Here is a 12869-nt window from a genome sequence, read left to right on the forward strand (position 1 = left end):
TGTGTGTGTGTGTGTGTGTATGTGTGTGTGTGTGTAGGGCTGGCTGTGTGTTATATTTTTAATAGCTTGGTAAGAAGGCCAAGCCAGCAAGGGTTGCTCCAGAGGATTAGCCAAACCCTCAGCTCGGGCGAGAGGAGGAACAGGAGGGGATGATGGGAAGGCAACTGATCTAATTACAGCACAAGTGTCTCTTTCTTCCACTCATCCTTCTCCTGTACTCGCGCTCTCTTTCTGTCTTCTTATGCACACACCGAACAGCCACATTTCTCTCGCTCGTGGGCTTTTTTAGCCGAGCGGTGCAAATAATGCATTTTGTAGGAGGCGCAGGGCTGAAGCTGAATTCAGCTGCCTGAACACAGACCGTAGTTCCCTCAGACAGCATGTCCATCCGTCAGCCTGTCAAACTAACTACTGTTATACAGGCTTGAAGAGATGTAAATAAAGAAATGCAGTATTCCCCCTCTGACAGCTAAACTTCAGCTCAGTCAGGATGTAATCACAGCTCCACTAATTATAACTCCACCTTTCTTCTGTCCTTTCTACTTTTAGAAGTGCTGGGAGGTGCACAGAGCCACGCTAGCAGTTTCCCCTTGATTTCAGTCTTTATGCTAAGCTAAGCTAAGCTAATCGCCTCCCAGCTCCATAACTTTTCGTCAGTCCACAGGCATGAAAGCGGCGTCTGTCATCATTATTAAGGGCTGGCTGTCAAACTGGGTTTTAGTAATAGTTCCTTGTAGTTGGTTGAAAGTCAGATTTCAGTGTTTTTGTTTTGTTTTAGTCAAGATTAAAGTCAGTAGAACCCAGTTTTAACTTGAGTCAGTGTTTCATGACACTGTCATGGATTTTTCCTCTGGCTGTAAAAGTTAAACGTACCTTGAACTGTGTGTTTAATCATTTAGGCTGATTATGTGTTTGTGACTTTACAAACTCCCTCTAACCATAAATAACAGCAGTGTGTCATCATTGTGTTTGCTAGCTGACAAAACAGACTTTTTATTGACGTCTTCTGCTAAATTCAACATCAGCTTTCACTTAGTGGAGCTCAAGTCGAATGAATCAGTTCTATAAAGGAGCGTTTTCTGCGAAACATCACGTTTATTCACTTTAAATTCAATGAATAAATGTTGTTGAATGAGTTAGTGTCTGTTTATCAGTTGTAAGAAATGGATCTTTCAGAAGGAGCAGATGTTTTCTGTAAGTTCAGCTCTGTTGAATTTAACAATGTGTCGATGGACCAAGGCCAGCTAATCGATACAGACAGAGCAGGAAAAGAAGTTTTATGGAGTGATGCTGATTTTTAGCAACATTAATGAAAAACATAATTTGCCCTCTCCATATCCTCCCTCAAATTCAGCCCATCATAACTTATGTAAATAGCGACTCGGCCCCTCGTCTTCCTCGCTTCCTCTCCCTGCAGTCATTATTGAACGCTCCCTCCCTTTGTTCACCGTCACTCTCTCTTGTTCTTTCCCAGAGATGTCGAATCCTCCAGCCTCTCTTTTCCATTTCACTTCACTGATCGCTCTTTTCGTATCCTCATCTCTGATTCGCTGACCCACCCCGCCTGCTGGAATCGACTCTGATGGTCTGCTCCTGCGCCCCCGTTGGTGCCCAACAAACCCAACGCCTCCCTCCACATCTCTCTCTCTCCTCCTGATTCCCTCCATCCTCTATCATCAGGGGAGAGCTGAGCGGATTTGGCTCTAGTTGCCCGTCTCTGGCGCTCGTTGCAGTCTGCTGCAGTGACTCTTGTAGCCCATATTGAGTGTACGGCCACGAGTGTGTGTGTGCCTCTGAAATAGTGCCTGCATGTAATTGAGTGCGCGTTGCTTTTGACTGATTTGTGCAAGCAAGCATTGTGTGTTGTGCGTACACACATGAGCTCGGGTGTGTGTTTTTTCAGTTGGAGCTCTTGGCAGTCCGTTGTGTCCTTCCTGTCTGAAACCAGTGTATAAGAAGTGGGCCATGTTTCCGGGATGGAAGCAGGACTGTAAATACTGGAATTCAGGGTGGGCCTGAACATCTGTACTCACTGATTCCCAGGCTTATGAACCCTAAATACAACAGCAACAACGACCCAGAAACCTCTTTCTGACTCTCGTGCAACATGCAAGAGTGATCTTCAAGTCGCAATTTAGAAAATATGCTTTCCAATCACTTTTTGCAAAGAATGCAGGACTTGTATGCATGGATGAATTGAGCGTTTACCTGGTTTTACATGGACAGGCTGCAAAATTCTGTCCCATAATGCAATGGAAACCCTAGCGTGGATGAGATCAGCGACTTTGAAAGCGCTAAACAGCTAAAAGTTAGCAAAGCCTAGTTATGCTAAACTCTTCCTTCAGGGTGCTGTGCAGCAAAGCGAAACAGTGGTTCGCCGGGCGCGTTGGATGAAAACGTTAATTAAAGTAAAATGCTGAAGATGAAGATGCTGGGCTGCTGCAGGATTCCCATGGATCTTGCTTAGACATTAACATTTTAGAGAATTTCCACTCTGCAAAATACCACAACAGCGGCGACGTTCCCTTGAGCTACTGCTAAAGACATAGCAACAGCACACGGGGATCTGTTCTTGCCTAAATATCACAGCAGAGGCTTTCACACAACACTCATTCATATTTAAACAGCTCATTGCCTCATTCTCTCTCCTTCGCAGTGCAACATCCGCATCTGAAGTCAGTTTTTGTCTTTAAGTTCAGCAAAAGCGCAGCATGAAACTGTCAGTAGTGGATTTAGACTGGATACAGAGGGCGATATGGTGATTTTCTCCAGACTCTACTGAAGAATTATGAAATATATCGGAGGGTGCAAAGCGTCCACACATGCCTCCACACCCACAAAGCATCTTCTCTGACCCCTCTCTGTGATACATCAAAAGAAACAGATTATATCTCTGTGCCCGCGCCCTGCTGGAGAAAACACAGCAGCTCCATCTATATTTTAAAGCCGAGGAACTTAGCAAAACAAGCCGTTAGCCCAAGCGATGCTTTTTAGGGAGGCCTCAAGTGTCGTACAACTTTAAAAGCCTTGTATAATTAAGAGCCACTCTGTGATTCACACGATGGCTCGCTTGACTACCACTAATTGCAAGCATTTCCAGGTCCTGTGCGTGGTGTTTGGAAAGGGGAGAGATGGGTTGAAAGAGACGGATCAGAGATGCAGAGAGCAGCGAAGAGAGCCTGACAGATATTAGCAAAATCACTTTGGCGTCACAGATAAGTATCTGGAGAATGGGACAAGTAATAGAGGTTTTTACTGCAAAGCACCTCTCGTGAAATGTGGTTAATGTGAGCCACAGATTATTTGCGGCGAGGTCCGCGGACTCCTTTGCAAAATGTTTTGGTCACGCTTTACATTAAGTAGGGTTGTGAACGCTCGGGAGATAGCGAGCGTCTCTGCGGAGTTAAGTAAGTGCTGTGCGATTGCATGAAAAGAGCTGACTTGTGCCATCGGATTAGCACGAGGATGAGTTGAGGAGGAGGATATTAGTGCTTGGAAGAAAAACAATGTTAAGCTTTGGAATGTGGTCAAGTATGAGGTTTAAAGCTGCAGATGTACTAATACCAGCTGAATGCAGACCGTGAATCTGTCCCACCTGGCACTAAATGAGCATCTCTGCTTGTCTTACGGTGCGCTGTGAAAACACTCCACTGACTTAAGCATGTGAAAGTTCACCAGTGTGATTCTTGAACGTCTCATTTCAAAACTAAATGAACCAAAACCAGGAATAAGGCTTTCCTCAAGAACCCGGCTGGTGGTTTTCCTCCCATTCAGCCAAGAGTGTTACAGTGACGACCCTCAAATGACGTCAAATGTACAGTAAACTTTGTACCACACAGTGTCTTTGTTTGCAGTACATGTCCCATAAACAGGCACAGTAGGTTAAGACACGGCCAAGTGTCCTGGTCTGGGTTCAGTTTAATACACTTTCCTGTCCCTTTCAACAGGAAGAACAATGACTACTTAGCACAGTGGACGGACGCTGCCGATGGACATTTCCACAGACCTTTTACTCACACAGTCCCACTGAGGAGTGAAAAGATCTCAGAGAGATTAATGTGTTTTGGACAACTGGCTGATTTTTGACGGATGATAGTGATCCAGCGCGCCAAAGATGCCTGAAGTGACTTAGTGTAAATACTCTGTCAGTTTTTTAGGCCAATTTCGCCGTCATTTGCAAACTCTGCTTTGCTTGGCTGCACGGTGTTGAGCGTATCGTCAGTGTTCGTGATAGCAGCCTCTGATGTGGACCTGCTTTGTTCATGGGAGCGCTGGCATGTTGGAGCAGGAACGGGTCTTCCCAAATATAAAGGCGTTAAGATCTCCCTCTTTTGGGACTATGAGACCTTGCGAGTCCAAAGTACACAGAACGGGTCTCCACATACTTTTGGTTGTATATTCTACTGCATCATCATAATTAATCATCATCAAACGTACAGACGACCTCAATTCCAGTCTCAATTTCAATAACAATAAGGAAATCTTATTTCTAGCTAATTCCATCATCTCATTTGAAACTATTTAAAAAAATCATTATTCCAATGCTGAGTCGTGCCACATCATGCAGAACAATCAGAGACATTGATTGAGGCAACAGAATAATTAGGCCCTCCTCTGGCGGATTAAAGTCAGTGTGCTGTAACCGCCGCCCTCCCCCAGATCAATTACAATGGAATCTCCCCAAACATCAAAGCCGGCAGAGCTGATGGAGCTGGCATTAGCTGCTTTGCCTGCTCACTCCCATTCATCCAAAATGCTGTATGAATATGGATTATTGAGTGAGAGGAGCGAGGCGGTGCAGGCAGAGTCTGCAGGGTAATGACTCTGCAGCAGCATTGGTATGGATGGACGGCGGCAGAGCTGCTAAGCAGAGTGGAGTGAGCTGGCGAGCGTGCGGGCTGTGTGTGGGGGTGTTGGTCATGCGTGCGATCCCAGGCAGTCAGTCGGAGGGAGCGCCATGAAAGATGCATGACCCCAACAGCCGTCAAGGACCCGGCACATACGAAAACACATAGAGACAGGGACGGAGATACGTGAGCAGAGAGACGCGTGCAGAGACAGAGGACGGCCTGAAGGGTCCAATCCTGCTGCTGCTGCAGCTTCCTGTCGACGCTGCATTCAAAGGAAAACATTCAGACAGGTTGGAAACCAACAAGCTCTGGCTCGCCACACCTTCCAGACGCAGGTTTTACATGCAGTGAGGATCATTAGGGACGTTTCAGGTGCGCTCACTTTCAGTTTTACCTTCAGGTAGAATGGTTTCGACAACCTGCGCGTCTTGTTCTTCTTTGTAGTGATGTTGTTTCATAACCAGCAGCAACTGTGGCAAAAGCTACGAGAAAAAGACTTAAATCAGAATTATCCTTCAAACCTGAAGCAAAACGTTCAAGAAGTATTTTTGTCCCAGATTTTCTGTGCGACATTTGATGAAACATGAATTCATTCAGAAACGTGCCTGAACAGTGATGGTCATGATGGCGTCCTGAAGCTGGATCTACACCTGTCCGGCTCTGCCTTGTTGGTAGAGATTGTGTCTTCGTGGTGTCTGTTTGTAGAAAGATTAGAACAACACAGACTGGCTGCGGTTGCCTCTCGGCTGCTGTCTTCATTGCCTGGTTGGTAATTCAGGCTTGGATCAGCAAAGAAGGGACATTTTTGAGAATTCGTTTTGTTTAAGTAATTTAACGTTTGTTGGTTCCACGTGTGATTATTTGCTGTTTCTCTCTTTTCCAGAATTGTAAATTGATTCTGCTTGAGTTTTGGACGTCGTCTTGGGCTGTGGGATCTCATGTTTGACCTTTTTCTGATGTTTTACAGACGAAACTATCAATCAAAGAGAAATAATCGACAGAGTAATTGAGAATTAAAATAATCAGGACACTTACAAAGACTGGACAAACTCTATGACGGAGTAGAAACACAAGACAACACACTGAACCGCTGGTCAGTGACCCCGCAAATACCACAAGAACGCCAACTGTTGTTTGTTCCTGTGCCGAAACAAACATGGACGCCAAGCAGCAGCTTCAGCGGTTTATATGAAGCTCTGTTTGAGCCGAAAAGGACAGAAATTTAGGAAGAGAGCTCAGAGTTTGGGTGAGGTTTGCAAGCTGCACATGATGTGTGTGTGTGTGTGTGTGTGTGTGTGTGTGTGTGTGTGACACAGAATGATGTAACTCCAGCAGCGAGGCAGAGGCACACAGACAGACAGGGATTAACAGAGACAACAGTGAGGTCAAAGGTCACAGCAGAATGCGTTAATGCCGCAGTCATGAGGTCACGTCGATGGTGGACAGTCAGCTGTCTTTCTCCATGACTGCGTCAATACGACCTCGGGCTGAAATGCCGACAGTGTCACGTGATGGTGGGAACCGTTTACAGAGGCAGAGTTCAGGCCTGAGGCTCCTCACGGACACACACACACACACACACACACACACATCAGTGAATTATGTGGAAGCTCTGCATGAATGCAGGCGGGGGGGGGGGGGGGGGGTCTCATTACAGCCAACATTAACAGAAGATGACTCAAATTCTGCATTTTTAAAAGAGATAGTTCAACTAAATTTAAATAAAATGAAACACACTTGAGGCCAGAAGTGTGAGCCAATTACAGCTCGTGCTAACCCAGCTGGTTAGCATGTTAGCTGCTGGCTAGCATACTGATTAATCTTTCTGTGATGCTTACACCTTTACCAGAGGGACCCTCCCAAAATCACCTCCTCCTGTAATTGAACAGAGGAACTGAAAGAACCAGCTTGCGTTTGCTTTGTCAGATCTTTACTTGCAGCTGAATCATTCGTCATTTTCACTGTTTCCAAGTCATGAGAGGAGAAGTAGCTGCTGACCAGTGGCTTACAGACTGGTGGAACTGGGGAACTTGAGAGTGAACCCCTCTCTGTGAGTGAAACTTCCCTGAATAAATGAAAGTAAAAAACAGCATTTTCTCTCCAGAGGAACTTTGCTGTAGTTCACTTCTCGCTGGCAGCTGATAAAAGTCGACTTTCAAAGAAGAAAGAGTCCCACACACACACCGCTGCATTAAACACTCCCGTCACACGCTCACGCTGACCCGAGGCCTGTTTCATTTACACTCACAAGCAGCGTACCAGAGCTGCTGCGGTAACAACATTTCCCCCGAGACCAACGAGACAGACAACGGCGTTACACGAAAGCACAGGTGCTGCTGATTCGCTTCCCTGTGGCTGATCTCTGTGGCGTGTGCACCATTTCAAACACGCAGCACCTGATGAAATATGGAAATACTTCATGCATATTTGAATAATATTTATCTAAATATCACATGACCTCGGTCTGACACATCACCGGGCGTCATACGACAGACGTCTCACAGCTGAAATCAAGTGAAATGCTTTCATGCTCCTTCTGGAAATGACTTCCTTTTCACGGTCGAGCAGTCATTTTGATAATCGCTGGTCATTGTCGCTGAAGTTGTGTTTGAATCAATGTGCTCAGCGGGAAAAATGGAGTTTGTTCCAGAGCTGCTGAACTTATTAATTGCACAGCTTTGTGAAGCTGGAGGCCCGTATCGTCGTACTCCTGTGGTCACAGGAGGGTTTTTGCCATTAGTGCATGCAGCCGCGTTCAAACCATCCCTCAGCGTGATGAATGGACTGAGACGAGGATCAGCGACACTGCTTCGGTTTAGGCCGCCATTAAATGAATCAACAGAACCCCGTCGTGGCTTTTCTACTCTAGTTCTTTTGATGAATGGTTGCATCTTTTTCAGATTGGTTGTGGCTCCATCCTGTAAAATCTGGTTCGTGCAGGTTGAGATCCTGACAAACTCCACCCAGTTCAGCATCACCTGAGCTGAAGCCATGAGATGAATGTCCTCACGTCGTTTCTCAGTAAAAAGGAGGCGCGGAGGTGACACCTGTAGGAAGTGTGTGCAGGAAGTGCAGATCCTGAAGGGAGGGCGAGGAGAACTGGAGTCGACTGGTCCCAGTGGCGGAAATATTTAGATCCTTTGTATAAGTAAAATCAAGAAATGGAAACATGACCAGACGAGCTTTGAGCAGCCAAACCGTCCAAGAACAGAGTGAGAAGAGGGAACATTGGACCAGCTTTGCACATCATGCGCACTGTCGCTCTCTACAGTCTGCAGTGTTTATAGTGTGTTCTCTGATGATGAATTAAAACATGTACTTTTGTGGTCACAGTGTGCTCAGCCTGACCACAGTTTGCCCCTGAGGGCACCATAAAGGTTTTGAGCTTTGAACTGTTGGCTAAAACCTCGTATAACAAATTATTGGAGGCCACAGTTTTGGAAGGTTACTGTCGGATCATGAGGCTAAAATCAAGCAGAAAAAATGAAAAGAAAGCACTTTCTGACTGAGATATCAGTGGAAATGTGATAGATATCAGCTTCCTGTCTAATCTGACTAGACCGTCCGCCGTAACAAAACCCTCAATCCTCAATCCTTTAAGACTGTGTGTGTGTGAGAAAGTGTGTGTACATCTGAGAAGGAGTGTGTTTAGGCGAAAGGAAAAGGAGAGCGAGGTTTGGGTTACAGCAAAGCCCCATCCTCTGTAACAGGAGCTGAGTGTTGCTCGCAGAATGACAGGTTCCCACACCCTCCCATCAGCTCGCTCTGGTTCTCACACGCTCCTCGTCCTCACTCTGGCACTCAGGTATCGCTCTGCAGCCCGTCGCCAAGTCCGCTCACACACACCTGCCCAGGTCTGTGTGTGCAGAGGCCTCGACGTCCTTTCACCTGAGCAGCCGGTTCGTCTGATACGACCCGGACTAGCTGCGCCACCTGAGCGCACACACGGTCACCTTGGTACAAGCTTGTTGTGTGTGTTCCATGTGTCCCAGTTCTACGTCACTCTTAAGTTACAGGAATGGTTTGCACCAAAGAATAGCGAGCGGACTTGATTACTGGTTGTCCTTGCCAGTGGCGTGTTAAGCGCACACACACATGCACACAATCCTCATTGTTCCTTTATAGTCACCACACACCTGGACTCAGGCTGCACACACCCAGGAGGAAATCAGGCCTCTTCATCAGGCGGAGTGAGTGAACGTACTGTACGTTCTGTGCACAGAATAAAACATGCACACGCAATTTAAATACAAAGACTGAGCTGTACTGGAGCACACACACACACACACACACACACACACACACACACACACATTAACCGAGGGTCTGACTGAGCGGCATTGTGATGCCTGACAGACATCGAGCCACGGCGGAGATTTGTTCTCTTTGTGATGAGTATTACTCAGTTCAGTTGTGAGGGATGAGGTATTAAATGAAGAGAAAGAGGTAGAGAGACACAGAGCGAGCGAAGGACGCCGAGAGAGCGAGTGCTTCAAGATGATGTCACTGATCGAGCCCAGCTGTGCTGCGATGATTTGGTGTTCGAGCCTTTGATTCTGTGAGCTGAGAGAGTGTGAAAATCTGTGCAACCTTAACGGAGTGTGCATGAGTGTCAGAAGGAGAGAAAAACAGAGAAGCCAATGTGTGTTGAAAAGCTGAAACGCAGCAGGCAGTCCGGCCTCTGGAGAGAGCTGCAGGCATGAAATGACAGCACGGCCGAGCTTCCATCCAGAGCCTGGACCCACGTCTCCGTCACCGCTTCTCACAAGGTGTGAATCATAAAACCAGTGGCGGCTGGCTTCCATTTAGCTGCTTCAGTTTCAGACTCGTCAACAGATAAGAGCTATTGTTAATGTCATTGCAGGAAAAGCACAGGTGGCCCTAAGAACAAGGCCTCTCAAAGCCCCGCCCCTCTACCTGAGGCCGTGACCACCACAGACGAGCAGTACTTCTGTTTGTACTGCTTTCTGAGATACCTGCCTGTCTGCACAGAGTCTACCTGCACACCCTCTGAAGACCAGATGTACATCACGCAGACCCTCACACTCTCAGAGAAACTTTGGCTTTACTGCTCCTACACCTGTCAAGCTTCTCAGTCTACACCTGCAGGTATATGGTTTAGCTACAATGCTAACAGTGGCACATTTTTGCAATACTCGTTTAACACGTTTAACTGGATGCTTGACTTTATACATAAACAAAAGCAGGTTTCTCACTTTCAGCCATTAAATTCATTTTTATCCGCTGACTCCCAGAAGGATGTTAAATATACTTTGATGGCTACTTAAATGATATAACGCTAAATCAACGCAGTGTAATAAGTTACAGAAGCTAAAGCTTCACAGGTCTGCTGCTGGAGCTGTACTGTCCCCGTATCACTGGATTTAGCTTGTTAGTCTTTGTACTTTAATAAAGTACGATAAGGGAAAATGTAATATCAGCCTGTTATAGAGTCAAAGTCGTGGCGTCACAGCCGGGTTAGCTTCTGTTTGAGTAGCTTCTGTACGCCATTCACCGCTTTTACCACGCCATGTCGAAGGCTGTTCTGTTTATTATGTATAAAAGCTAGCAGGACACATGAAGCAGGCGACGTTACGTGCTGCTGAGGCTGGATTTGTAGTCATTAGAATAATTAGAAATGATTCTGAATGAGGTTTCCTTACATTTGGAGCAGAACCTGGAGGTTCTGGTTTCATGTCCTTCAGAGAGGGAGATGTCACTGTACGTAATAGCTCAGTTAGCCAATAGAGGAAAGAATGGCAGGTTACTACTTAAACTAGTTAAAAAGGCGTGTTCGTTAAGTTGGAGCAGACAAATCCGTCCCTCATTCTAGTGCTGTTTTATTTTTGGTTTTGGAAAGGCATCATCTTTAAATCTAATGTTCTTCACCCTCAACATGCTGAGACATCCAAACCTAACAAAACCTCCATGTCTAGTTACACTCGCTAAACTACAACCATGTTTCCAAAAAAAGCTGGGAGGCTGTGTAAAATGTAAACAGAGTGTGATGATTTGCAAAACAGTGAAACCTCATATTTAACAGAAAATAGCACAAAGACAACATATCAGATGTCGAAACTGAGGCATTTCATTGAATGTGATGCAGCAACACGTTTCTAAAAAGTTTGGCCAGTGGCAACAAAAGACTGGAAAAGCTGTGAAATGCTAAAAGAAAACACCTGGTGGAACATTTCACTATGAATCAGGTTGACTGGCAACAGGTGAGGAACATGATTGGCTTTTAAAGAACATCCCAGAGAGTCTGTCTGAAGTGAAGATGGGGAGCGGGTCTGTGACAGGTCTGTGTGAATGGACAGTTGATGTTGGGAGGGGGTTTAGCGAAGGCTCAGTGTCGTAGATTTAAGGGTTTAACTTCTGGGGTATGGTTACCTCTGGCCGTGTTATTGAAAGAGCAGCAGAGTCCAACATTTTGTAGGTTTTTGACGTCTTGTGAAAGCCTCGCTCTGAAGGTGCCTTGAACCGTGGCCACAACACCAAGTTCTTCGTGGAGATCATTCTTTCTGCCAATTACAGTGACAATGTTTTCGCAAGAAAATTACTGTACGTCCAGCCAAGAATAAATGCCTCGACCATCTGGATGCTCTAATTCTTCTCTCTGGGTGGAAATGCAACCCAGAACGTTGTGCGTTGAAGAACAAGGCCTTCTATTGAGTCCTTTATAGAGGACGATGAGGCCCGCTGCCAGACTGCGCCAACCTGTTGGACACAGATAGGCATTCTTCACCGAATCCTGAGCGTCTCCGAAAGCTTGACATTTGTTTTCCCTGCTCCGTTTCCGACTCCAAGGGAATAGTCCACTAGTCCACAAACCACATTCATTCATATTCAAATGATCGTATGCTAAAGGCTGACATTTACCTCCCGAGCACCAAAGATGTGATTCACCAGTTTTCCCTTCAAGCTCTTCTAGACAGTAGACGGCCTGAATAACGGGCCGATCCCGATCAGCGTTGAACTCGCCAAAGGTCTAACCGCCGCCGCTTGTCCTCTCATTAGCGGGAATGTATGAGCGTCTCTGTTGATGACAGAGCTCGCAACACAGTGACAGCGAATCAGATGACCTTTGCCTGTTTGACTGACCTCCAGGGAGGCAGAACACAGGCTCTGTGAAGCTCACACTTGACTGGGTCTGATCCCACTCATCACACTTTTAAAGTCGATGCTTCGGGACCGAACGTTAAGTAAATATACTGACGAGCTGACAGTCTGTTAAAACATGAGCATATTGTGGGTTGATAGAAAACATGCACGTGTCTGCTCTCTAGAATCTCAGCCGCTGCTCCACCGAAGCGTAGATTCAGAAATGCTTTGACCTAATCCCTCATGCACCGTTAATCTCACACTGTCACACACATACACACAATAACACCTACGCACCTGGGATTTAGCTCGCCGGCTTAAGCCGACACAACCCGTTGATAAAGCGGCGAGATGATGTACAGCTGTGGTGATATGGGGCTAATACTCTATGAATCCTTAATCAAGGCCTTGGCTGGACTATCCCGCCGAGACACGATGGATTAACATGCGAAAGGCTTCGTCCTGCTGAGCCTGATCACATCTCCTCTTACCTCTTTATGCCACTTCACCCCTGACCACCGTGATGAGACCGGCACAGGCAGACAAAGGAGACAAAGACGTGAAGCCATCGTGTCAGTCAGAGAGAGCGGAGCACTGCATGTCTGATGGACGTCTAAGGTCGAGTGTTTTGCAAGATTAGCCACTGATTTATTCACCTGGAGACAAACATGCTATCATTTTAGCTATGTTGTGATAGCATGTGAGCATGGAGGGTACAGTTACTCATAAGTGGGGACATATGCTAAATTGTTAGCGTGGAGTTTAGGTCACCTCTGGACGAGCCGCTGTTCTGTTGATCTTTCTGGAATGTGAATGAAATGTGTTAATGCCTCAGACTGCAGGATTTTAGCCCGATTTGACACGATTTTGCCACAGCTGACGAATCATGAGTATCATGAACGACGATCAGTCGTCTGT

This window comes from Chaetodon auriga, chromosome 13 (genome assembly GCF_051107435.1).
Source record: "Chaetodon auriga isolate fChaAug3 chromosome 13, fChaAug3.hap1, whole genome shotgun sequence".
NCBI lineage: Eukaryota > Metazoa > Chordata > Actinopteri > Chaetodontiformes > Chaetodontidae > Chaetodon > Chaetodon auriga.